This window comes from Drosophila grimshawi, unplaced genomic scaffold (genome assembly GCF_018153295.1).
Source record: "Drosophila grimshawi isolate 15287-2541.00 unplaced genomic scaffold, ASM1815329v1 contig_1367, whole genome shotgun sequence".
NCBI classification, from domain to species: Eukaryota; Metazoa; Arthropoda; class Insecta; order Diptera; family Drosophilidae; genus Drosophila; species Drosophila grimshawi.
The window spans coordinates 4,640,613-4,666,945 of record NW_025062889.1 but is presented as its reverse complement, the minus strand read 5'-3'; the positions used below and the strand labels follow the sequence as shown (position 1 = coordinate 4,666,945).

The 26,333-nt window shown below is 40.2% G+C and overlaps 1 long non-coding RNA gene across 1 annotated transcript; it reads left to right on the top strand.

The window, feature by feature from the left end:
- The first annotated feature begins 1,049 nt into the window (after positions 1-1,049).
- LOC116805040 lies at positions 1,050-5,104 on the top strand. The gene is made up of 3 exons (XR_004364989.1): positions 1,050-1,165; positions 1,537-1,572; positions 5,059-5,104. It is a non-coding gene; the product is annotated as an uncharacterized LOC116805040 (long non-coding RNA).
- The last annotated feature ends 21,229 nt before the right edge of the window (positions 5,105-26,333 follow it).

Below are 26,333 nucleotides of genomic sequence, written 5' to 3'. Positions count from 1 at the left end.
AGCAAAAGTAGCAACAACAACAACAACAACAACAACGGTTGTTGATCGAATTAAGTGTGCATCGTCGTCGCGTGTGTGTGCGTGTGTTGTGTGTGTCTCTGTTGTTGTTGTTGTGTTGATTGCTGTTTGTTGCGCCCGCGGCAATTGAGCGGATATGCAAGAGAAAAACACATTGTCAATGTGTGTATCTGTGTGTGCGACGTGTGTGTATGTGTGTGTAACACCCCCGCCCAGGAAGCTGTCGCACTAAGTGCTAATAAGTGACCCACCGGATGTATTTATGAGTTTCCATTGCGTTTCTACGACGCCTTGCAAACCCAGCTGCAATCATAGGAACAAAGCGAACAAACGGAACAGCAACAAACAACCAACAAAAAAAAACACAACAACAACTAACGGTTCTGCCCTGCCGCCTCATCAAATGTGATTTGCCTATGGCCTAAGCTTACCAAGCTCCTTCTCTCTCTCTCTCTCTCCGTCTCTCCGTCTCCCCGTCTCACTCTCTCCCGTCTCTTTCCCTGATTGCCCAACGCCACCCGCTTTCTGCACGCGTCACGCACCGAAAAGCTTTTCGCTTCGTCTGCAAGTTTCGCTGTTGTTGTTTTTGTTTTATCTTTTTGCACAATGCGGCGGTCGACGTCGCTGCTGCTGACGCCGCGTTGGCTGCGACGCCGTCGCTAAAAACAAAAACACAAAACAAAAAAAGAAGAAGAAGAAGAGGAACCAATTTTTAAATTGCAACTAGCGACCGCTTGGTGCGTTGCACTCGCTGCCTGCGCTTCAGTGTTGTTGTTGTTGTGTGTAAGTGTGTGTGTTTTGTTGTCATTGATTTGGCGGGTAGCATGCAGCAGAAGCAAACGGTAACAACGCCAACAACAACAACAACAACAACAGCAGCAACGACAACAACAACAGCAGCAGCAACGACAACAACAGCTGCTGCTGCGACAATAGAGACTAACTACAATAGTTGCAGCGATTATTTCAAGCACCATCGTCGTCGCCGTCGTCGTCGTCATCGTCGTCGTCATCATCATCGTCATCGTCATCGTTGTTGTTGCAGTTGTTGCAGTTGCAGTTGCAGTTGCAGTTCCGTAACGTGGCCAGAACGTTGCGCGGGCAATTATTATTTTGTAAGACGTTTTACAATTTAATGGTTTTCATGGTAAGCACCACTCGACTCCAAAACAACGACAACGCCAACGCCATATGCCATGTGCCCCCGTTCTCAGTTCTCCATCATCTCCTCACCCCACAAACCTGCCTCTTACATCCACCCTCCTTAACTATGTAGTTCCTTGTTGTGTCAAGTTGTGTTCTTACCTCTAGTTCCCATTTCCCTTTTGCCTCTTGGCCTGTTTGTTTTGCCCTCTATGGAAAACAGAGACCCTAAACCCAAGCCCCGACTTGATTTGACTCGACTTGACTTGGCCAACACCTTCGTTGGCCAAGAGCTGCTTGCATAATTAGGCTACACACATTTTTCACACACTCTTTTTTCTTCTTCTACTTGCTCTCTTCGCTTTTCGGTTGCAGAATGGACTGGGATCCGACCCTCTGTCAGCAAAGGAGGTGAGTTTCCATATACATTTAAAAATGCTTAACTTCTAATTAGAATTAAGCTTAAATATTATTTATTAAATAAATGTAGTCAATTGAAAAAAATCATAAATTCCAAATCAAAGAAAATCTTTGCTTAAATCAAAAGTATCTGCTGAGAATTTAGACTAATTATGATACTTTGAGGGTCCTTAACATCTGCAGCTTCAGCGTTGCTCGGCAGAAAAGAGTCTGGCTGAAGTCAGCATTATTCCAAAGGGAAATCCTTTTTTAAGAATAAGCAGCTAAATATTTTGAGTTATAAGTTCAGTAAAATAGATGCGTGCTTGGGAGGAAGTCAAAGTTTTTTGTAAGACATCAAATCAGGTAAAGATCCTACATAAAAAGCGGGATTTTATTGTGAAAGAAATGTATCAACTTTAGTTCTGCATTCTAATGTAAATCGCAAAACTAGTCGAATTGTTGTTTATAATACAAATCAACCTTAAATAAAAATCATTTGACATATTTACATTATAGAAAAGTTCCAAGAGCAGCTAAAGAATATTTTGTTCCACTAAAAACGGACTGAGATTAATGGCTAATCAATTAGGCAAAGCCTTTCCTTGTTGTTGCTGAAGCGTTTACAATGAAAAATCAATAGCTAATTAATCCGTATTTTATCATATAAATCTTTAGAATTCAGGTCTGCTATAAAACCTAAATCGAATCACATCAAGCAATGTAATTGCCCAATCAATTAATGCAATTTGCACTTGGTGTATGACACTCATTGCAGACTCGCGTTGAGTAAGTGATATAGTTCTACGCTCCGTCTGTCTAACAGTCTGTCTGTCTATCCGTCTGTCTGTTGGCATTAATGACAACTAGCAAACTATTCCCAGTTCTGCAATTGGTCGCCTTATAAAACTCATCAATCGGGGCGCAAATTGCATGCTGCTGCTGCTCAAAGCAAAAGAGCCGCACAACAACATCAGCAACATTTCTATTTTATTCTGCAGCCTGTGTTTTTCTGCTCTTTGGCCAAAAAATTCCTGCTGCAAATATCATTTGCCAGCGCACATACCGCAGATCGGCGAACAATCCATAAAACTGACCATCAACCATCAACACATGAGCACAAGGAGGGGGCAGAGAGGGGTGTCAGAGTAGAGTGAAGAGTGTAGACAGCTCTGAGCATTCAGGTCTAATAGTCAACTCCTCTCGTTCGGCGCCTATGAGAAATTTCCGCACGTCTCACACAAATTAGCGCAACAATTGCAACGCCAATAACAATATCATAAAGAAGGGCATGTTAGGTGGACAGGGGTGGCTTGGTGGCGGGCGAGAGTGGGGTGGGCTTTGAGGTATCTCACTTGGTCAGAACGAGTGATCACTGACAATAAATCAGCACAGTTAAGCGAAGGCAATTAGATAAAATGGCTGAACAGTTGCTGGGCCCGCATATCAATTGCAATCTCGAATCTGGAATCTCACATCTCGAATCTCACATCTCGAATCTCACATCTCGAATCTCACATCTCACATCTCGGACCTTCGTATCTGGTATCTGGTATCGGGTATCTGGTATCTGGCTGGGTCCCAATGAAGTTGTTGTCAAATGCAATACGTTAGATAGAAATAAACAGCTTCCCAAAAGTCATGCCAGATTGCATGCATTTGATTCAACACTATTGCCTATTGCCAATTGCGAATTGGCAATTGCCAATTGCCCCAGCGGCCTCTTGCCGGACACAATCGAAGACAAACTATCTAATCTAATGTTGTTCTCAAAGGCAATGAGCATTTGTTTGTATAAATAAATGCAGCAGCATTCGCACGAGGGCGGGGTTATCGACTAGTCCAATACCTTGTAATTACCACAACTAGCAGCAAGCGAGCGACTTTTCATTAACTGCACATAAATAACAAGAGATCTCGATACGATATTTATTGGTAAATTACAAGGCGCAATAGATAATGTCTAGAAATTAGTATTGGCAAATTTTAATTAATAAGACTAGTTAAATTCTACACACAACCATCATTTTGCACCCTTGACGTTCAAATGGAACGAATGGGAATGAAACGCTGATTTTACAGCGAGTGTCTACTTTCATTATTAACTAGAATTTACTAAGTAAGTAGATTTAAATAATATTTCAACAAGACATTTTAGAAGAAGAATTACGAGAAATAACAAGAGTTGAAATGGTTCTTATCTCCTATTAAAATGAAGACTACAATTTAAGTAGTTTTGGAAATTTTATAAAACCCAAGCTCAAAATTACTTTGAAAGATTCTTCAACTGAAATAAAATTACAAGTGTTAAACATGAAATTAAAAGAAAAACTACTGATTATCTTAATAAACGAGCTCAACACAACGGCAAAGCCAAAACATTAGTAGGAAAACAACAACAAAGTAGGAAAATAATTAAATTGATTTCAAAATTTCAGCATACCCAATTAGCTAGCGGATATGTGTAGAGGGTATGAGACATCGCGTGGCTGTGGCCAAGTGTTAAAAGTCTCAGCATCTAGAAGTTGGCCCGGCTTGTAAATCGCCCACTCGACGCTGACATTTTTTCATAATTTGCGCTACAAGCTTGACAATTGTCGTTTTGTTGCCCACTGGGCAAAAATCACAGCGTTGTTGCTGCTGTTATTCTCGTTGTTGTTGTTGTTGCTGTTGCTGCTGTTGTTGCTGTTGTTGCTGTTGTTGTATATGCAACACAGCAAGCTAGCTGCATCCGTTTGGGCCAAAAGCTCTCCAGCTCTCGGGCCGTCGAAGTGTTGGCGCTTTCGCACCTCCACTTAACAGTTTTCAGCATCAAAAGTTGGCTTTAACTTCAAATCGTTTTGGCCAATGCATATGCAGTGCTAAATTAAAATTTATCCGTTTTATTGCGCTGCGGGCAGCCAATAACTGTTTTTCATACCAACTTTTTTTTTTATAGTTTTTATTATATATAAATATTTTTTTCATATTTTTTTTCGCTTCGTTTTTTTTTTGTTTTGTATTTTATATTTTTTATTTGTTTGTTCGCTTCGTTTTATTGCCGTTAGTTTATTGGTCGAAGATTTCGTAAGCGCACAATGCGCAACAATTGCTTGCGGTTTCCCATATGGGGCAGAAGCATCGACGGAAGTCATTTGCGGTTCCACGCAGTTGAATTCAATAAGCCCCAAACAGCTACCAAGCACGCAGCGTTATAGATCGAGTGTACGAGATAAGCTCACAGCATATACTATAAATTTATATATATATAGATAATATATAGATAATATATAGACACACTCTACTCTCAAGCAGCCCTCCCTTTTGGGCCATAATCGTGTTCTCAGCAGCATTTTGTCAAACTTGATTAGACGTGGCCTTATTGTTTACTTGCATAGCTAATAAGCCAAGCGCTCTTAATGCTCTTCTCGATTATGATGATCTTTCTTAACCATTATCTCTGCTTCTCTCTCACTCTCTCTCACTGTCTCTCTCTCTCTCTCTCTTTGTCTTTTGCAGGCAGAGGGCCCTCCGGTTCAAGTTGAACCAGTTGATTTGAGTTTGCGTTCGCCGCGCGGTAAGTTGCTAATTATATACATATGCACACATATATATAGAAATACATATACATATTTAAGCCCTGTCTGGACAACACTTACCGTTTTCTTGGCCAGGCCAAGAGCATTAACATATGTGGTTCCGAGTAATTAATCAACCATCATCTCCGTGAAGTTGACTCTTTTAAGCGGGTCAACTGAAAAAATAAAACAAAAAAAAACAAAAACAAAAACAAAATAATAATATATATAAATATATGTATATTGAGAAGAAACCAATTTGCATCTCGGGTGAAATCCTAAAATGAAGGCGGGTTTTTTAATTATAACAGTTGGCAGGTTGCACGATGCCGCCCCTCGTTTTTTTTTCTCCTCTTTTTTTTTGTGGGTGGCTTGTGAATAATTCGTAATTGATAAGCAGAACATTTTGGTTTTATAGTTAAGCGGAACCTTTAATGAAAGTTGAAAGTTTTTTGGAAAAGTTTGTGGTAGCTTTTAAGTGTTTAAGTGTTGACTGTGCTCGAGCCATAGAGAAATAAATTGTTTTCGCTGATAGCCACAACAAACGCTTAAGATTTAAATGTAGACTAAATTGTTTTTGAAAGCTTAGGTTTTGAAGCGTATTCATAATTGATTATTGGAAAGTTTCTGCCATTATAAGATCAACAAGAATTGCTATACTTCTAAAACCACAGATTATTAATGACATCAAAAAAAAAACACATCCTAAACTTAATTTGACTTTATATCAACCTTTGTTGACAAGACTTTCGCATCTCTGTTGCTATGTATCTGCATATATATATATATATTTATAGATGATATAAACACCTTCATTAATCAGTTAACCGTTGAAATTCTTTTTATTTGAGATACGTTTATAAAAAGTCTAGTTTTTAATTTTCTGTGACATTTTGCGCCATAATCTGCATATTTTATCTTCAAATGCAAATCGCCGTTTCAAGATTAATTAAATACAAAAACCTTTTATCGATTTTGTGTAATATTGGCTTCTCGTCGTCCTTGGCTGAAACGAAACTAACTCATCCAGAAGTAGCCGCGTTCCGGTTTCACTTTCATATTTGTTTTTGTATTTTTGTTTATATTTTTATTTTGCATATTTTGATTGAATATTTCAGTGTTAAAGTTTCTTTGTTTTTTTTTCATATATTTATTAATGCTCTGCAGGGATATAAGTTAAGTGCCTACTATCACTAAATTCTTAAATATTCATTAATAAACTGTTCGATGTGAAAGTGAAAATCGAAACGCATCCAAATTTTAATGCGGCAGTTAATGCTTAAGCATCAAAACACATACAGCTCATTTAGTTAATGATAAGACATGCGCAGTATTATTTACCCATTCTGCCCGATACCATTTCCATTTCCATTTCCATTTAATGTGAGCTGCGAGTGAGCAAACACTGGCCGCGTGCAACTTGTTGCAAGCATGAAGCAAACGCTCGTAATCATCATGGAAATCACTTGTGGGCCCATAAAATCCGATTCACGCTGTTTCTCTCTAAGCGGAGCTCCATTTCTAACGCAACGACAATGAGCCACAGCTGTTAGTTACCCACTGAGCCAGAACCCAAAAACAAAAAAAAAAGAGTTAAGTGAAGTGGGGAGGGGGATAGAGGGTAGGCAGGCCCACAATCTAGCGCAACTAACAAGCCCATAGAGAGCGTGTGTCGTTGTAGTTATTGTTGTTATTGTTGTTGTTGCTGGTGTTGTTTAGTTCTTGTTGGTTTTACCACTTGACCGACCACCAGCTGTTGACCATTTGACCTTTTTGGCAGCCTTTCTCTTTGACTTGGCGCACTGTGTGTGTGTGTGTGTGAAGTTAACAGCAACGCCCCAAAACTCTTGTGGTACTTTACCCGTTCCGGAGTCTCAACTCATCATCAGCAGCGACATCGACATCATCAGCCTAGAGAGACTATCTTTCGAGATGGATGGTTGCCTTGCTTAGATAGATACACAGATACACAGATAGATTAATAGATGGATAGTTATATGGTTATGTGGTTATATGCTGCTGCTGCTGCTGCTGCTGGCCGTAGGGTGCCCAACAGCGGTACACATAATTTAATTAAGAAGCAGAGCTGTTGGCTGCCTTAAATGGCTATACAGTAAGATTAACAGCTAACAGCCAAAAACGCGTTGCGTTCATTAGAAAATCGACTAAGAGTTACACACACAAAAAACAAAAAAACAAAAAACAAAAAAACAAAAACAAAACAAAAAAAAGAAGTGTTTATATATATTTGTGTATATAATACAGAAAATATAAAGAGTCGAGTCGGCGACTGTGCATATTAATCAATTAGGCATGATATTAGTGAGGGCATCATTAATTTTGTCAATACGGAATGCCTGAATGAGAAGTGCAGAGAGAGGCTCTAGTCGGCAGTTAGTTGTCTCCGTTTTTTTTTGGGTTCACGTGTTAATGGTTTAAGGTCCACGATTTTTATGGCGTGCTACCAACGAGAGACGCGCGACTTGTCTGCGGAACTGTGGCAAATGTGTTAAATAGCGTTAAAATTTGTAAAACAAACGGCACATAATGGCTGTGATATGCTGTGCTGTGTGTGTGGTAGTCAGAGAAAGAGACAGAAAGATTGAGAGAGACAGAGAGAGAGAGAGAGAGAGAGACAGAGTTCAGCTTAATTTTCAAGTTTAACGGTCATTCAGCATCGCCTTATATATATTTGGTATTGGTATTGGATGTGTATACACTTGACTATTTGGCTACATAAATTATAGCTTTTAAATAATTATGCAATTAGGCAGCGGCCACGATAGCCGATAGCCGATAGCCCCAAACTGCGAATGAACTGAATGAGGCACAAAAGACAGCCACAAAAAAAATGTGTATATTCAACTGGTTGACTAGAAAATACCCTGTAAAAGTGCTTTGGCTAATATAAAATAAGATTTTGGTTTAATCTCTCTCCAATCTTGAGCAGCTGGAAGTTAAACGTTGATCAAGATAGGAAAACTTAAAAAATATATATTTTCTTGATCTTGAATTCAATTTATGCCTTAAATGTATGATCTTTATATACTATAAGCTCTACAACTTTACTTGTTTTCTCCCTAATACAACTTAAAGAGCTTTCCAAATATTTTCTACACCTATTAACCAATTATAAAGCAATTTGGCAGATTTCGGGTTAATACAGTTAAGTTAAAGTTAACACTAGCGCAGAAATAGATCCCCTAAAATAGATGAGTAACGGTAAAAACCCATCTATAATTTTTCTAACGATTAACGTCTACAGGGTATAGTTTAAAAAACAAAAACAAAAACAAAAAAATCTGTGAAAATGCCGAGCTAAAAGACCGTCTGCAGAATTCGCATAAGCTCGAGTGCGAATTCCCACCAAGTCTAATTGCAGGCTGGGAAGCGTTGCAGCTAAAGCGAAACAACTACAACTTGATTTATTTAAGCTACCCAAACAGCCCATAAATAAAGCTGTTGAACTAGCCGCATAGCCGGTTAGGAGAGACAGAGAAAGAGATAGACCGACCGAAAGAGCGAGAGGGGGGCAGCAGCAAGAAGCTGGTGCAGGCGTTGGTGACGCTGCCTGGTGGATGTTGAACGTTGAATGTTGGATGGTGCCTTACCCATCGAGACTCGAGACCCAAAGACTCGGTCTGTAGTCCTCTACTCTTCTTCTTGGGCACTTGGGGGCATAGGCTTTCAGGTTAAGTAGATGCGGCGACACGCGGGTCGTTGCCAAAGCGAACGACCTTAAGACGCTGCAACATTGCCAACCAATCCAATCCACTGCGCTCCACTCTAACCAACCACTCCACTTCATTGAATGATATGCAAGATTTAGTTGCATGTTGTTGTTGTTGTTGCTGTTGTTGTTGTGATTGTTGTTGTAGTGTTACCGTTGCTGCACTTCATCGATGCGGCTGCTGATTTTTTGGCATCTCGAGCGATAGTCGAGTCCAACGAACAACTCATAACTGCAGGCAGGCAAACATGCCGCTCCTTGACTGCAAATGCCTTGGCCCGCACAATGCCAGACAGAGACAGAGACAGAGACAGAGAGAGAGAGAGAGAAAGAGAGAGAGTTAGAGAGAGTGCGATTGTTTTTTAATTATGCTCGAGTTTGCAGTTTGTAGCTGACACCCAGGCAGGAAAGACATACAGGCTTACAGGTCTTCTACTGCACACAGGTCTCTCCTTGTTCTTATTTTTGGCTGTTGCTGCTGCTGCTGCTGCTTAACATGGCGCGTATGTTGTTGCAGCAACGGATTCGAAGTTGACTTGGACTCGCGACTTGACTGAGTGACTGCCTTTTTGAGGTTATGTGAAAGGTCAAGTTCGTGATCGCATTCAAACATTTTTGCCAACCACTCATCTTGCTGCGCAGATCTACTCGTCTCCCTCTCTCTCTCCCTCTCTCTCTCTCTCTCTCTTTCGCGCTCCCGCTCTCTCTCTGTCTTCCCTTTAACCCCCAGTGTAGTCGTGGTCTGACTGAGGGGGAACGGGGCATTTTGTGGGGGGAGTAAGGGGAGTCTTGCTACACGAGTGTGAGCCCGACCCAAAGCCCAAAGAGACGTCGTCGTAGAAAAATTGAAGATGAGCGTGCCACCACCACGCCACGATTCTGCCATTGCCACACTGTGTTCCCGCTCCCCACCCATCCGCTACCTCTCCCCATCCTCTCTCTCTCATCCTCTGCCCGCCAGCTTGTCGCACCAAATTGAGTGAATGTAAACTGTGGTTTACTTGTTTCCAGCGTTGTCATAGTAATTTTTCTGCACTATAACAACGGGCAGCGTCGCCTCCAACTTCAAACTGCAGCTCCCAGCTCCGAGCTCCCCAGCTAGTAGAAACCTCCTAGATCCAAACCCAAAACCAAACGACGGTGGCAGCAGTCACCCAAAAAAAAAAAACAAAAACAGAAAAACAGAAAAAAAATACCAACAACATAGAAAAACAGACAAAAAATGGAGATGCTGATGACACTGGAGACACGTTGTCTCTCTGGCAATCGTGCAACTGACACACCAGCAACAGCAACAGCAACATCAACAACAACAACAACAGCAGCAACAACAAGTAACAACTGCAACAGATGCAACAACAACAACATCGAAATGTTATAGCAGCATATGCCACACGAACCAAAAATTACACTGGACAACACAGGGTGCGGCTGTGGTATGCAACGCAGGGCGGGGAGTGTATACAACAATTTGGGTGGGGAATCAGTTACTTATTCTTCATCTTCTTCTTTGCATTGAGGATGATTTTAATGTCGTCGGTTGGCGATGCCTCTATTACCGATGCCTCTATTACTGCTCCTCATGGGATTTCTCAGGCACTTTGATTACCGATTAACTGCCTACATACGTCTAATAATTTGGCCAAAACTTGGCTTGACTATAAAAAACAATTCATTAACATTTTCGTGCTTCAACTGCTTGGCACTTTATGCAACATTGTTGTCACTTAATGCATTTATATTGAGGATTAGTAGTACAGTTAGAACTTGAAATATATTTTTAGAAATACTTATAAATTGCTAAGCCAAAATAATATGTTTAAAGTGTTGTTTACATGAATTATAATTTCAACACATTAATTGAGTAATTAAATATTAAATTATGAAATATTATTGTTTTGGCTCTTTCGATTATTATTGTTTTTGTATTAATAAATACAATCAACTATTTTGATCGCTATCCGAGTCGAGAGCATAAAAATGTTTTATTTTTAAACATTCAATTTCGCTTGTCTTTCTTCTATATTTGAATCAAGTTAAGACTCCATATGCTTGTAGCTTGTATGTGTCTATTAATATTAATTGAAAATTTGCCTTGCTAAGTACACCGGTCTTGGCCATAGTTTGACATTGTTTTTCTCGCTGCTGTAAGCACAACAGTGTTCAGTAACCTGAGACTGATCAGAGCGACATGCGTTGCTTTTGGCGTCAGTTAACGCCTAACTAACAAGTGGCTCAGCGCACCATGCTGCATGCCACTGCATCCCTCTGGGCCTCATAAAGTGTGGCCCGTGTGGAGCCATAAATCAACGCCCATGTGGCTTAGCTGGGCAACCAAAAACGAAACCTGCTGCACAGTGTGTCTTAGCCAGGCTTTAACGACTGTGTGTGTGTGTAAAACTGCGCATCTTCCCAGCCTGCGAGTAGCATGCGAAAAAAAATAAAACACAAACAAATATATCTATATAAATAAATAAAAAATAAACAGCAAACAAAAAGCAAGACGCAGTTGCAATCCAAGCAGGGCCTGGGCCCAGAGCATAGACCATAGAGCAGTGCAGAGCATAGAGCATAGAGCATAGAGCATATAGCATATAGCATATAGGATATAGCATAGAGCGGTAAGTAGATCCACGCTTTCGTGAGCAAACAATTCGAAAGCTGACAAAAGTGCTGTGCAATAACATGTTAACGACGCGATCTCTCTGTGTGCTGACGATCGATGTGGCTGACTCTGGCTGTGAGTGCGAGCTATATGGACACAGATAGAGACGGCCCACACGACAACGAATCATAAGCCACGACACAAGCTGTCTGCTGCTCCTCAAAAAAACAAAAAAAAACCTAAACCAATATACATAAGTACATTTACGTAGATTTGCTCAGGCAGCTCAGTTTGTCGAGCTGATACAAATCGATCGCATCTGCATCGAGCGCTGTTTTCGTTATTTTCGTGTAGCTCATTAGTTGGCAGCTAATTTCGCAAGCGTTTCGCCAGACAATGCCAGCCAAAAAAATAAAAAAATAAACAAAAATACTGTAGTTGCATATTTATTGGTCATAAGTGCGCCGACAAACAAAAAAACAAAAAATAAAAAAATAAGAAAAATTTGTTTGCAAAATTTGTCTCCATACAAAAACCGCCAAAATGCTGTAGCATATTAGCAATTTGCATTGTTTGGGGCGCAACATGTGTGCAGACAGACGGACCGAGGGACGGAGGGACAGAGGGACAACTGACTGTATGAACTGGTGTCTGCACTGGTTTCAGGCCTTTCCAACCACTGCCACAACTGTTTGGCCTTATATAAAGAGCAGGCAACAATAGGCTGGCTGCCTGGCTGCCTGGCTGCCTGGCTTGACTTGACTCGGCTTTGGCTTTGGCTTGTACGTAGCTGTGAAAGAATTCTTTGCATCCGCCTCCAATTCGTGCCCAGACAGCAGCACCCGCGCACATACTCCTAAATGGAGCCTTCGTGTAAACAGAAAAATTTGACTCATGACTTCGTCCACACAACAGCAGCAACAACAGCAACAACAGCAACAGCAACAGCAACAACAAGAGCACATTCACATCCTTTTTTGGCGGTGCTACACACACAGTGCTACACTTTTAGTTTTGCTCAAATTAGTCAGCGGGATTTTTGCGGCTGTGTTTCTACAAATTAACGCCAATTTCGTATCACGTTATTAATAGTAACCATTAAATTGCCCGCTCCACGCTCTGATCATTATCTGGCGGCTAACAAGACAACAACAAAAGCCGCTGCTGCTGCTGCTGCTGCTGTGGATGCTGCTGCTGTTGTTGCTGCTGTTGCTGCTGCTGTTGCTGCTGCTGCTGTGGATGCTGCTGCTGCCTATAGGCTAGTGGGTGAACCACTGTGTTGTGATTCCTTGCGGGTCCGAAATTGGCAGCCGCAGCTGGCTAGCTGTCTAGCTGGCCACTCTGGCCTGGCAACGTCTTGCCTTAATTATCTGCATGGCCAAAAAGAAAGAGCGCACAAAAAATACTATACTAAATTGTTTATGTGTATTTTTAGTGGGTACAAAAAAAAAAAAAAAAAAAAAACAGCTGCATTCGCGTCACCTTTGTTTACCGTATAGAGAGCGATAAGCTTGTTAACTGTTAACCAAATCTGTAGCAGGCCACTGTAAAATGGCCAAAAACTATAAAGTGTGTGAGTGTGTGTTTATGTGTGTGTGTGTGAGAGTGTGCGGTACGCCCACGTTGGCCATTTGTGTACTGCAATGCACTCATTTTTCCTCATTTTTTATTATTTGCCATCTAATCAATGAGCCACTGACTAATTAATAGTCGTCCTAGAGATGACAGCGTGAGCGTCAGTGAATTATCAGAAATAATTAATGATTTAGTTAGCCTAATCAAAAATTTAGTTGTTTATTGCTTGCTGACCTCTTTTTATAATTAATATGTTAAGCTACTAATTAAATTTATAAAGAAAGCAGTTTGTTGAATTTAGACAAATGTATTTTTTGGTTTTGATTTTGATTTGTGTTAATAAATGATAAGTTTGCTGATTAGACAGACAGTTGAACATGCCCAAATCGACTTATCTTTTCATGCTGATCAAGAATATATATGCCTTATGGGGTCGCAGATGCGTATTTACTTTTGCACAACTTCATTGTGCCCTTTTCCCTTTTTTAAGTGTATAATTGAGGAAATTGTATTCAAATCTAGACTGTATTCATATCGAAAACTATTTTTTTTTAAAGATTTTATCATAAAATTCGAATTATAAATTCAAAATGAATAACACTTAAAGCCAGAATGTTCCAAGCATAATTCATAGTCTAGTTATTTGAAAGAGTTTCGTAGATTCTGACAAGTGTTATAAAGGAATGCGTTGAACAATGACTTGATCTTTTTTTAACAGTAGAATTCCAGAGTCTGACTTTAATTGAATTAAATATAAAGCAAAAAAAAAAAAAAAAAAAAACGTTGTGCTAATGTTATCTGAAATGTATGTCTATATTAATTGAACAAATGGGATTTACGATTGCTTTTGTGCGCTGTGCACATGTCCATCTCTGAGTTGTTGCCGATACTTGGCCAAGATTTGCAACTACTTAGAGTCGGTGGCCCCAGCGATGCCAGATAATAGATAAACAAATGTGAATCGGATAATGTCATGTAGTCATGTCATATGTTAGCAAAAATCAGAAGAAAAAATCCAAAAGAAAAAGAAAAAAAAGCAAACTAGAGCAGTAAGTCAAAAGCAAAGCTGAAAAACATTCTTATCGATTACACCTGAGACCTCAATCAATAAATTGATTGTTAGCGATCAGTTTAAGGCAGGCAGGCAGGCAAGCAAGCAGGCTGGTTGGCTAGCTGGCTGGCTGCAAGTGGTGTAGCGGTGGTGCAGTGGTGCACCAGCCACCACATGCTTCGCATACAAAAGAGTTTAGCTGTTGTTGTTATTGTTGCTGCTGTTGGTCGGCTCTTAAGATAAGCCGCCGTGGCTGCTGCTGCTGCTGGTGGTGGTGCTGCTGCTGCGGTTTCTGCTGCCTCTGCCTGGCCTGGCTTGGCCTGGCCTGGCCGTGTCTTAGCCAGGTTTGGGTCCAAGTCCAAGCACTTTTGATCGCTGCCATGCGATAGGCGGCGAGCGGCGTTGTTAGGAAGTCGTCGCTTTGACCGTTTGTTTGTTTGTTTGTTTGTTTGTTTTGTGTTGCTCTTGCTGCTGCTGTTGTTGTTGTTGTTTCATTTCGTTGAGGCATAAAGCAAGATTTGTGTAAATGTCAGGTGGTAATAGTGACACTGTGCGCCACTTGATTGGTTTTACTTCTGACCAGCAACAACAACAGCAACTACAACAACAGCAACAACACTGCTTGTGTGTGCCAATTTTATTTTATTTTGTTATTTTGGTTTTTTTTTTTACCTAACTGAATTGGTCGCAAGGTTGTTATGGTTCTTGCTGCTGTTGCTGTTGTTGTTGCTGTTGCTGTTTGCATTTCTTTAATTGGCTCATTTTCGCGGCACATGTTGGCCATAAAAAGAAAAAAAAAAAAAAACCGAAAATGGTAGCCAAATATTTATTGCAGCTTAATGAAAATGCATAGCACACACAGAGCTGGGGTACACGACAATCGCATCTAAGCCATCAATAAAACATGTAAATCAATTGCGCCGCATACATGGCGTATGAGTTATGTTGATTTCCACAGCCAGTGGCAGTTGTCAACTCAATAGAACATTGAATTGAACGATGTTGTGACAGTTTAAGTCGAATTTGGTTTTTTTCTCTATAGAATTTAATTAATATGTATAATATGCTTAAGGCGTTATTCAAGGCAGATTTTAAGGTGCTTTAAAGCTGCAAAATGCATTGCAAATGCTCTTTCTACACTCAAATTTAATAAAATTAAAGAAAAAATCATTTCAAAATCAACTTGGGGCAGTTCTAAGATTTCAGTAGCTTTAACTTTATTAAAACTGAACCGATTTTCAAGAGTAAAGAGTTTAGTATCTACATCAACACAGCACTTAAAGTTGAAATCATTTTACTTTAAAATTGCCCCTTAAAGCAGTCCACAAAGGAAGTTTTCAAACTTGCCACAATTATAACTTTTTCAAAACGGAACCGATTTTCCACAGCAAAGGCCTTTTCGTGATTGTTTTGGCCTCCAACTGAAAAGTGCATTTAAATTTAGAAACACGATTTCCTGCCGAAATTCATGTTCAAATTCTATTCTGAAAAACCGCATCAGCATTTTCCACAGTCATAAATCAACTTTCCGTTCGCAGCGATGTGTGAGTGTAGTTAAGACCAGTAAAAATCGTAATTTGCAATTTAACTGCTTTATTTTAATTAGTTCCAGCGATTTGGTATTTTATTGCATTTGCTCGCAGATTGTTGGCTTGCTACACCCAAACTCTTCAAATCGCTGGTTGCTGGTTGCCAATGCTGATCGCAAATCTGCTTAAGGAAACAATCAACTTCAGGCAGCTTTAGAAACGCCCACTAAAAAAGCCAACACCTAAAAGAGGCCCCCAAAAAAAAAGAGGCAGAGTGTCAGTTGCAATTGTGTGTTGTGTTTGACTCTCGGCCGTAAATTGAAAGCACACGCTGCGTCATCAAAGTCATTAAACTGTCGACTGCTTACGGAAGTTTCACTGTATTTGCTGCTTTTGGGGTGTGGATCTGCGTTTTTTTTTTCTGTTTTTTGTTGTAAGCGAAATGTGCGGCAAGAACGTATCAAGCATACATGTGTTTGGCAGTGTGGGTGCCACACAATGCGGAGGTGTAGAATGTGGCAAGCCACTCAAACAGTCAGCCAGTCAGTCAGTCAGTCAGTCAGCCAGTCAGTTGGAAGCTGCCTCACAAGTGATTTAAAAGAAATAATAATAAAAGCGCCAAAGTTTTGTGCCACATCCAAAAGCCAGCTAGCTCTCTATATCTTGGGTGTGTCTCCACACACTGGCGACAATTTCGCAATGCTGCCAAAATGATGTCTATAAGGTGTGTTCTACACACATCTCCTGCCTGTGTTTGTCTCACTCTTGTCTAGTCGGTGCATTTCAAACGGCGTTTTAATGATACGCCACTAAGGAAAATCCGAAAAAGAAACTGCAGCTTGCAATCGCAATGGCAAAACAAATATTTTGTCACCTTTTGAGACTTTGAGACAAACCGACAAATTAAAATACGTGCAACTTGAATGTTACCTAATGATTCTGAATCTAAATCAGTCAAAAACCAACAACAAAAAAAGACACAAAATAATAAAAATAAATAAAATGAAACCGTAGAGAAATAAAAAAAAAAAAAAAAACTAAGTAAAAACTACGCCTCCTCCTCCGATTTCGATTGTGACTCCTCCGTTAATCGTGACTTTCACAATCAACCTTCAAAAGGTTTTTCGCTGCCACAAACGAGTAGCGTGTACCAGGCGCAAAATGGGCTGCAAAACAACAATAGCAACAACAACAACAGCAACAACAACAACAACTGAAAAATCAAGAAGAAGCAGCAGTAGAGTTACAACAAAAAAAAAAAAAAAACGAACAACATTTGAAGCGTTTACTTTGGCGCTTCATCGAATATTATTTCTCACGTTCTATTTTTTTGTTGCTGCTGTCGCCGTGCTTGCCCCTTTTCTTATTGTTGTTGTTGTTGCTGTTGTTATGGGTGATTTTCTGTGTTTTTGTTTATCATCGGAACTGAGATTGAGTCGAATGCAGCATCATCAGCAACTGGCAGCCAGCTCAAACAGTTCTCACTGCTTTGGTTATTATGCGCCTGACTTTTATTGGAGCAACATTTTTTTTCTCTAGTTTTTGTTTGGATTATTCGAATCGTTTTTGTATGTGGAAGTCAAATAAGGTGTGAATTTCATTAAGCACACACTGATTTTAAGTTTAATTGGTATTGAATGCAGTAATTAGTTGATGCCACAAGTGCAATGAAACACGCTATGTAAGCTGTCAATTGGATGTGAAAAAGATGGGAGATTATTTCAGATATTAACTAGATAACTAACTAATCGTCTAGTTAATTAGACAGGATTATGCCAAATATTTAAAAATCTGTTGAGAATCGTTTCAAAAACTAAAACCAAAATACTCTTAATAAAGTTTCGACTTTTATTATATACAATTTGTCAAGGGAATTCAGCGCCGCAGTTAAAACTAGAATTAGAAATAAATGATAACGTGTGGCATGCAACCAAAATGAAGTTGTGCTATGCATTTTAGCATTTGATATGCCATGTGAGTTACACTTGGGCAATATCTATTTCCATTTACAATTAAACACTTCCTGTGGTTGCTGCCATTCAATCGTTTCATTAGATGGCCAACGCAATTAAGCCATAAAAGCCGAAGACCAATTTTCAGTTCAATGTAGAAATGCGCCCAGTCGACTAAGTTAAAGACTAATGACGGTGAGCCTGAAGACTGAGGATTGAAGCCAGAAGACTGAAGCCTGAAGACTGAAGCCTTTAGCCAGGTTTGCATGTTAAAAATCATAAAAATGTTAAATGACAAGCGGGCTCATGTACGCTTTAGCGACTATCTGTCTGTCTGTGTGTCTGTTTGTCTGTCGTTCTGTCTGCCTGTTGTTGTTTGTTGTTGCTGTTGCTGTTGCTGTTGTTCGCATTGTCAAATTGCGATCAAAAACGCAACAACTGAAACATGCCACACGGAGACGTAGTTGCCAACCAGCAGCATCATGAATCAAAGCACACAAACAGCTAACTGAGTGAGCAGGCTAACAGCCAAACAACAACAGCAACAACAACAGACAGACAGACAGACAAATAGACAGTCGGACAGGCAGATAGACAGACTGTTAGCCAGGTTAACTGAATCGGCGCTGAATGCGTTTTAACGGCTACTTGTCTTTGGCTATTTATTGAAAGGATTTTCAACACTCGCACAGAGACAGTGAGATCTGCAGCAGCAGTCGGCAGCAGTCGGCAGCAGTCATTCATGCATGCATTCAATCATTCGTGAATGTGAATACAATTCGAAATCGTACAACAAGTCGCACATTTGCGCCTACCACATGTCCACCTAGCTGCGTCGGTGATGCCACTCAACCATGCAGCAGCAGCAGCAGCAGCCGCAGCAGCAGCCACATTTGATTATGAAAAGCCGACTTGCGTCTCTGCAACCAAATCGATAAAAATAATTGGTTGACTGCGTTTGCAACTGCAACTGCAACACACACAGCATTCGCGGCGCTCGAATTTTGTTGAATTTGCAGCTTGACATGAATTGCGAGAGAGAGAGCGACAGTTAGAGAGAGATAGAGAGAGAGACAGGAGACTGAGCCTGAGCCTGAGTTTGAGTCTGGGGAGGCATATTACAACATGGACACTTTGAGTGCAGACAGTTGAGCTTTTCCCACGTTCGTGAAAATATTTGTGTGCGCAAATTATTGGAAAATAAAACAAAATAACAACAACAAAAAAAAAAACAACAAAAAAATTTGAGCGCATTTTGGCTAACGATTTGAATGTGATGTGCTTGTAAAGTATTTGCAGTGAAATTGTTGCCTTGGCGACTTTAAATCGATGCAATGCAATTGTATTTCCCATATTAAGATGTATGTCATTTGAAATATTTATGCTTTTATATATGGTAAGTGTATTTGTTTTCATTATTTATTCCAACCAAATTCCACAAATTAAGTTGCCTAAATCTTTGCGAGTATAACAAGTAAATTATTGAAATTGATATGTGAATTTCGAGTATTTGTAGAAGTTTTAAGTGGGTTTTGTAAAGTGCAATCAAGAGTATTTTTGTAATATTATAATACGGTTAATAATAAATGATAGAAACAATAATCAAATGGCGTATTATTTTCCTAATTGATTGGATGGCTTACGAACATATATAATAAAAGAAGTAATGTCTTCAAGGAATATCTTCAAACTGAATGCATTTACATTTGAAGAAAGGCATTCGATTAATCAGAAGCGATTATTTGCAGCTGTTAAAGTTAGTAAATAGCTCCTTAAATACCAAACAATCTGTTAACAAGTTTTGTTGTTGCTCGTTTCCCATTTTTTATCCTTCCGCAGCTGCGAAATGTGATGAAAAAACCAAAAGCGAATTACAAAACACGTCAGAGATAGCAGGGTATCTTAATGTCATATTGTTAATTAGTGGTTCACTTTTCGTTTTATGGATTTTAGTTGCGATTTAATTAAAGCCTGTGCAGTCGTTAATTATTACGCAAAGCGTCTAAACAAATGTGAGCAATGTGTTTTATACACTTATGAGTAACTCGAGTGTCCCGCGTGCTTGTTGCAAGTAGTTGTTGCTGACAGTTGTCAACAGTTGCAGTTGCAGTTGGTGTTTGTGTTTGAACAGCGTTTTGTACAGAGTTTGCCAAGCGTCGACAACACTTTAAAAATTAATTGCTGAGATTTATGAGCCCAGTTAGCAGCGATTCGCCAGAGAGTCACAGTCAGAGTCAGGCACAGAGACACACAGACACAGAGGCAGAGAGTGCGTGCCCCGTCCGTTAGACGGCCATATAAGGCGGCGAATGTTGCCAGCTTTATGCATATAGCTGAACCACATTTTAGCCACTTCACACTTTTATCTGTTTAAAATATGAAGCGGCAAACTATGGGAAAATCTTTTCATTTTATAGAGCTGCAGCAGCCGCAGCAGCAGCAACCGCTGGGGCAGCCGACAGTCAATTGTGTGGCAAAGATTTGTTTGTGCTGATAAGGATGCCTTGGATGCACTCGTGAGCGTGAGGCAGAGTACCGCTTGTGAAGCATCTAGCAGCTTGCAGCTTGCAGCGCGCAGCTCGCAGCTCGCAGCATGGGTGCCCCGGCCAGGAGATGCTCGAGGCGCGATTTCGTTGCGCAGATCTCGTTACTGCCTCTTACACTGTAAACAATTTATTTGGCTGGCAATTTGGTTTACCTATCTGTGCATTTAAAGTTTGGTGACTCTGACTTATATTAATGTAAGCTATATGAAAATGTATACTTAAAATATAGTTTTATATTTTCAGACGAACACAAAAATGTTAACGGAAATTTAAAATATGAACTCCAAAGTTTTCAGTCAATAAAGCCAGTTAAAGACTTAACGGAAGCAGATTCCATAAAATGAATATAAACTTAATCGTTTGAGAGCAGATTATATCAATTTGAATAATTGCTTTAGTATACAAATGTGGCAAGAGACAGACTCCAATAACCATACAAATTGTATTAATATGTTAAGTAATTCAAAAAACGGGATGTATTTGAAATATAATTAAGAAAGCTTAAAGTTAAATGATAGGTTTTAATATTATTCTCGTTGGTAGCCAAACTAACTAAACTGCTCCCACTAAACTTGGCCTTAAATTAAGACTCTCGCTGACCTTCGATACAATATATTTTCAATCTAATTGAAAAAAATTGACAAAAATGTGTTTAAAAAAGTATCAACAAATTTTGTACGGTGTAACTGTTGCTGTTGGTGTTGTTGCAGTTTCTATTGTTGGTCTGGCCAAACTGCCTTGGCTATAATTAGACAATAAATAAAAGCGGCAAACAGAGCAGAGCTTATTGGGGCGTTGCCCACAGACTGCTGCAACTGCAACTCAATGTGGAACTGCGGCAGACTCGACGCTGTTTGCTTTGCTTGCTGGCCAATCCGAATGCTGGCAATCAAAAGCCGCGACAAATTGTGCATTTTGTGGTCACAAATTGAGTTAACGCTGCCAAATTAGCCGCATAAATTTATCGCCGCTAAACGAATGCAGCTGAACAACAGTCACACAGACACACAGACACTGGAGACACTGAGACACGGGAACGGAGACGTAGACGGAGACGGAGACTCAGGTTAGGAGACTGCCCCAAACGTTAGTTGAGATTGGGGCTTAATTAAGTCTTTACGAGGCAACGGGCAGCAATTTCAAATGGGTGCACAACTTGAACGCTTAAATAAATAAATCTGGTTGTTTTTGTTGTTGTTGCTGCTGCTGCTGCTGCTGCTGCTGTGGCCAACAATTGGCGCTTGGCCGTTTTGCCGCTGTTTTGTGGCCAATAAAAGATCGCAGCGCGCTGATTTGACAGGTGAACAATTTTGGGTTGGGCTGCGGTCCGAGTGCTCCAACTTGCCAGGCAGCCAACAACAGCCAACCAACCAGCCAACAACAGCAACAACAACAACAATTGTTGGGCATGTGTCGCTGCTGCTGCTGCTGCTGGTGGCTGTTGCCACCACCCACCTGGACCGCTTTTGTTGTTAGATCGGAGTTTGGCCTCAAGCCGGGGCCACACATTTGTTTTGCCTAAAGATTATTTCAACAAACTGGTGACAACAAATTAATTTAAGCGATTGTCCGATATCTGCTTAGGACTTGCGTTTCTTTTACTTACTTACTTATTTTGCTGTTGTTACTGTTGTTATATCTGTTAACTTATATTGTTTGCTTGTTCAAACTATGGCAGTTAGTTTAAGTTGGCTTAGTGTCTTGTTTGTGTCTTATCGAAGCCACTTGTTCTTTGGCCATATCTTGTTAAACATATATCACAGATAAGTTTACCTAACTGGACAGGATGACATTGCTTTAGCAGTTTTAAATGACATCGAATCGATTAGGCAACTCAACAAGGGAATACAATTGCTGTGAGATGGAGTTAACCAGTAGCTAAAGATATTTATATTCAGCATTGGAAATAGGAAGACAATTTTAGTTGTAGAACTCAACTAGTAAATAAATAATGACATGATTAGCCTGTGGATTGAAATAAGGTTCAGTTTTGACAGGGTTATAATAATATTAAAGAGAGAGAGGAAGAGATGATGAAGCTCCGTTTATTTAATGACTCTGCCATTACCACAGCTGCAGCTAGCAAGACCAATAATTTTCAGACACTTTACAATTTTTGATAAAAATAATTAAATTGAAAATAAAAGAAAAACTTTAAGGTCTGTGGCTAAAGCAATAATAAAATTTAAATTGCAATTCAATAAGTACTAGAAAATGAACGGAATGCATGAGAATAGATAAAAAGGCAGTCACGTGATTCAATTGCTAAGTAAGCATTCTGTATACCCTTACTATGTGGCTGGGCTGGTGTGCCGTAGTCCATCATTCGCATCCTTACCAAATTGTATACATTTCACTCTATCAGTGTTCGTCTCAGTTGATTACTTCATTTATAGCTGTCTGGCCATGTTTTCTTATTCGTTTTCTTTTCTTTTTCGTTTGTGGCTTATGCAAATCTTGACTGGTTTAAAATTGATTGCACACTTCAATATGGGGAAGAAGGCGCATGACGGATGCGATCGCAGCGACCATCAGCGACGGGCCCGCAAATAAATATCACAACGCTCAGCCATAAATAAAAAACACTAAATCGATTGAACAAAAAATACTAACAACAACAACAACAACGAAAAATATTGTGCCAAAAAAAAAAGAAGGAAAATCGTTGAACGTCGATTTTGCAAGGTCAAACGGAGCGTATGAGCAATGTTGTGGCCCATTGGAGCTGGCTGAGGCTGAGGCTGAGACTGGGAATGGGACTGGGCTCTGGTCTGTGGCCCTTAGACTTTTCAAAAGTCAACAGCAGTTTAAACTCGTTTGCAAAACACTAACGGGCTTGTTCTCCACATCGCCCCCTGTCCTCTCCGGCGACCTACCGCCCTCTTCTCGCTTGCAGCACTCGCTTCCACTCAATTTGTTTGCCCAGCGGCATTGAGAATTGGAGTGTCAAACTTTCAGCTTTCAGTGCACGCCAGGATGCCGCAGATGTCGATGTCGATGTGGATGTGAATGTGGTTGTTGCCACAACGGGGCAGCAAGCAGGCAGGCAGGCAGGCAGGCTGGCTGGCAGGCAGGCAGTCAGCAGCAAAGATGCTTCTTGCTCGCTTGCTGTTTTTGTATTGACATTAAATGAAATAATCTGCGATGATTGTGCATTAGTTGCAGTCAGCAGGCGTAGAACCAGGCGGAGGCTGATCAGACAGAGAGGGCGAGAGCGAGATGGAGAGACTGGATAATAGTTCTAGACTGCTGTATTTGGGGAGAAGCGACATCGTGGTTCCCATGGCATGATTTTGCATGAAATAATGTGGCGCACGAGTGGGCGGGCAAACTGTGGCCTGCAACTGTTGCTGGAGGAGCCGTGCGGGGGGCCACTTGTCGTGGCAATCGTTGCCAAGCTGACTGCCTGGCTGGCTGGTTGGCTTGCTGGCTGGTTGGCTGACTGCCTGCTTCGGTTTTGGATCTTGGCTTGGTGGATGCTTCATTCAGCTTGTCTTTCGGTTTCTGTTTCTGTTTCTGTATTTTTGTCTCTTTTTTTTTTTTTGCTTTTGTTTTTGTATGTTTGTGTTTGTATGTCCGCTGCCTTAGCCAAATTTGCGACGAAACAGGAACCGTTAACTGCGGCAATTTGTGCTGCCAACGTCCCTCAGTTTGTTTCCCACGTTATAATTCGTTAGATTTTCAATGCCCTCACTTCAGTTATTTTTCATGCTCATTTTTTTCTTTTTTGGCCTTGTCGACTTGATACAGTTTTTTTTTTTTTTTTTTGTTATTTTTTTTGGAGTTCTAATGACACTCGCTTAAAATGGTAGTTAGCCATAGTTGAGCACAAGTCAGGCATTAGAATTTCGTATTTTCGTATTGTGTTGCAGTCGAATTAGGAGAGCAAGAAATTTGTCTACAAGTGGCCAAAATAAGTAGCTGTCGTTGTGTTAATTTCTACACTTGGTAATTGAATAACAAGCAGCTTTAATAGCTCTTTTAAGCTTTCAATGAACTTCATTTTATCTAGCTAAATATTATTGAAATTACAGCTTCAGTTATCAATTATTTTGTTTAAAGGTTTCAGTGCTCATCAATGTAAATCTTTCTTCTTGCCAAGCTTTCAGCTAATCTCATTTGCTATTTTGTTTTTAGCTTGAAGTTGAAGTTTGGGGCATCCCCTCTGGCTGTGTTAAGCTGTTGGGCTCGACACTTGGACTTGTTCCTCGATCCGTTGCGTGAGGCCCGCAAACCTTTCTCTTTTTATTTCGATTCGTCTCCTTTTTCTCTGTTTTCGCCATCGTTTTGCCTTCTTCTTGCACTTTTTTTTTGTTCATTTGCTAAGTGTGCATCACGTGCAAGCAATTATTTTATCAATCATTTAGGCGCTCTTTGCTGTTGTTGTTGCTAGTTGCAAGTTGCTGTTGCTGTTGTTGCTGTTGTTGCTGTTGTTGCTGTTGCTCCTCGCCTGGCTGCCTTATGTCTATGGCTCTTTTCTATGGCTCTGTCCCGACTTCGGGGCTGGTGCTCAAACAGCGAAAACGCATTTAATGTCTGCTTAGTGTGATTACGACGCATTAATGCCCGTTCCCGTGCTGGCCAAGATATCCCCCACCTCTCCCACACCCCCTGCCCAGCAGTTTGCAGCTCACCCCATGCCGCATGTTGCATCTCTGCCGTTGTATTTTGTTTTTACTGTTTTACAGTCACCGGCGGCGCGTCGCGACTCTCTGTAGTTGTTGTTGTTGGTTGTTGTAGTTGTTGTAGTTGTTATATGTGTGTTAACTTTCAAATAAATTAAACATGAAGCTGGGATCATTTATTTCACTCGCTCCACCTAACTCGCTAGCTCGTTTGGGCCTGGCCTGACTTCGGCCTGGCCTGGCACCTGGTACCTGGTAGTATGTACTATTAAATATACCCACTCCATTCCTCATCCACCACATGGCTATCCCAGGCCGAGCACCAAACTATTCGCAATGTTTCTTCATTTTCACATTAAATGCGCAATTCCCGACATTTGTTTGAATTAACACGCGGCAATTACCGCTCACCAGCTCACCAGCTCACCATCTCAGCAGCTCTCCAGACTTTAATTCATGGATACTATCGCATATTAGAGACGCACGTTTCTGTTTGTGGCAAAGGACGCGGCTCTTCAGAGGTATTTGTACAGGTTTAATGTCATTTAGATGGCAACTAAATTTGATCTTTTTAGATTGTACTAAAAATCCTATCTCAAAATTCACGAATTGCAGCTTTTTCGTATATATTTATAATACATCAACATATTATCTGATAAGATTAATCTATTGGGCCATTAACTTCAACAACATAATATTTACATTTGTATTTTATAATGAATATTTATTTATGAAAGGTCATTCGCAGCAAGGTTGGAAATTTCATTTACATATATTTAAAGCATAACATTTCTAAATAATACTTGCTGCTAGACTTCTGAATCGAACTCAGATTGCATATAAAATCATAAAACATAAAAATAAATCACAGCCAACTATTAACTCTGAGAAATTGAATTATGTTGATTTCTTTATCAATCAATTTTCTATTATATTCAAATTATGGCCAGCCATAAAATTAAACTATTCATATTGTAATTTGTCTCATTGTCAAATTGAATAGCAAATTGATAGATTTTATCGAAATTTAATTATGATTCATGTGTATCAATTTAAATCCTTTGAGGCCCATTAAGTCTATCGATCGTTGCCAAATTGTCGCTTAGCAATTCATGTCGTAATCCTCGATAGAAGCCAATTTCTCTTACCATCTAATCAATAACAAATACGATCAATTAATCACAACGCTAAGCACAAAACGCCTAACAGCCTAAAAAAAAAATGCAAGGAACGTGTATTCTACTTAGTACAACACACAAACACACACAAACACACACACACAGACAGCCAGAGAGATGTTGCAACCGCTTAAAGTGACCGTCGCATCGTTTATCTGTTGCAGACAAAAAGAAATGCATAAATTATTTCCGCGAGGCATTTTAAAACGCCTGTTGGGCAACTTTCCGCTACTCAGGCTGATGCTGAAGCTGATGCTGAAGCTGATGCTGATGCTGACTAACTGCTCGCCAGCCTCGACTCCAACTGGCTGCTGCCTACTTACCGAGTGCTGACCATTTGGAAAGCCTTCTTCTGCTTCGTGTCCACGCTTTTGTCCATATTTGTACACAATTAGCAATGACACAAAAAAAAAAAAAAGAGAAAC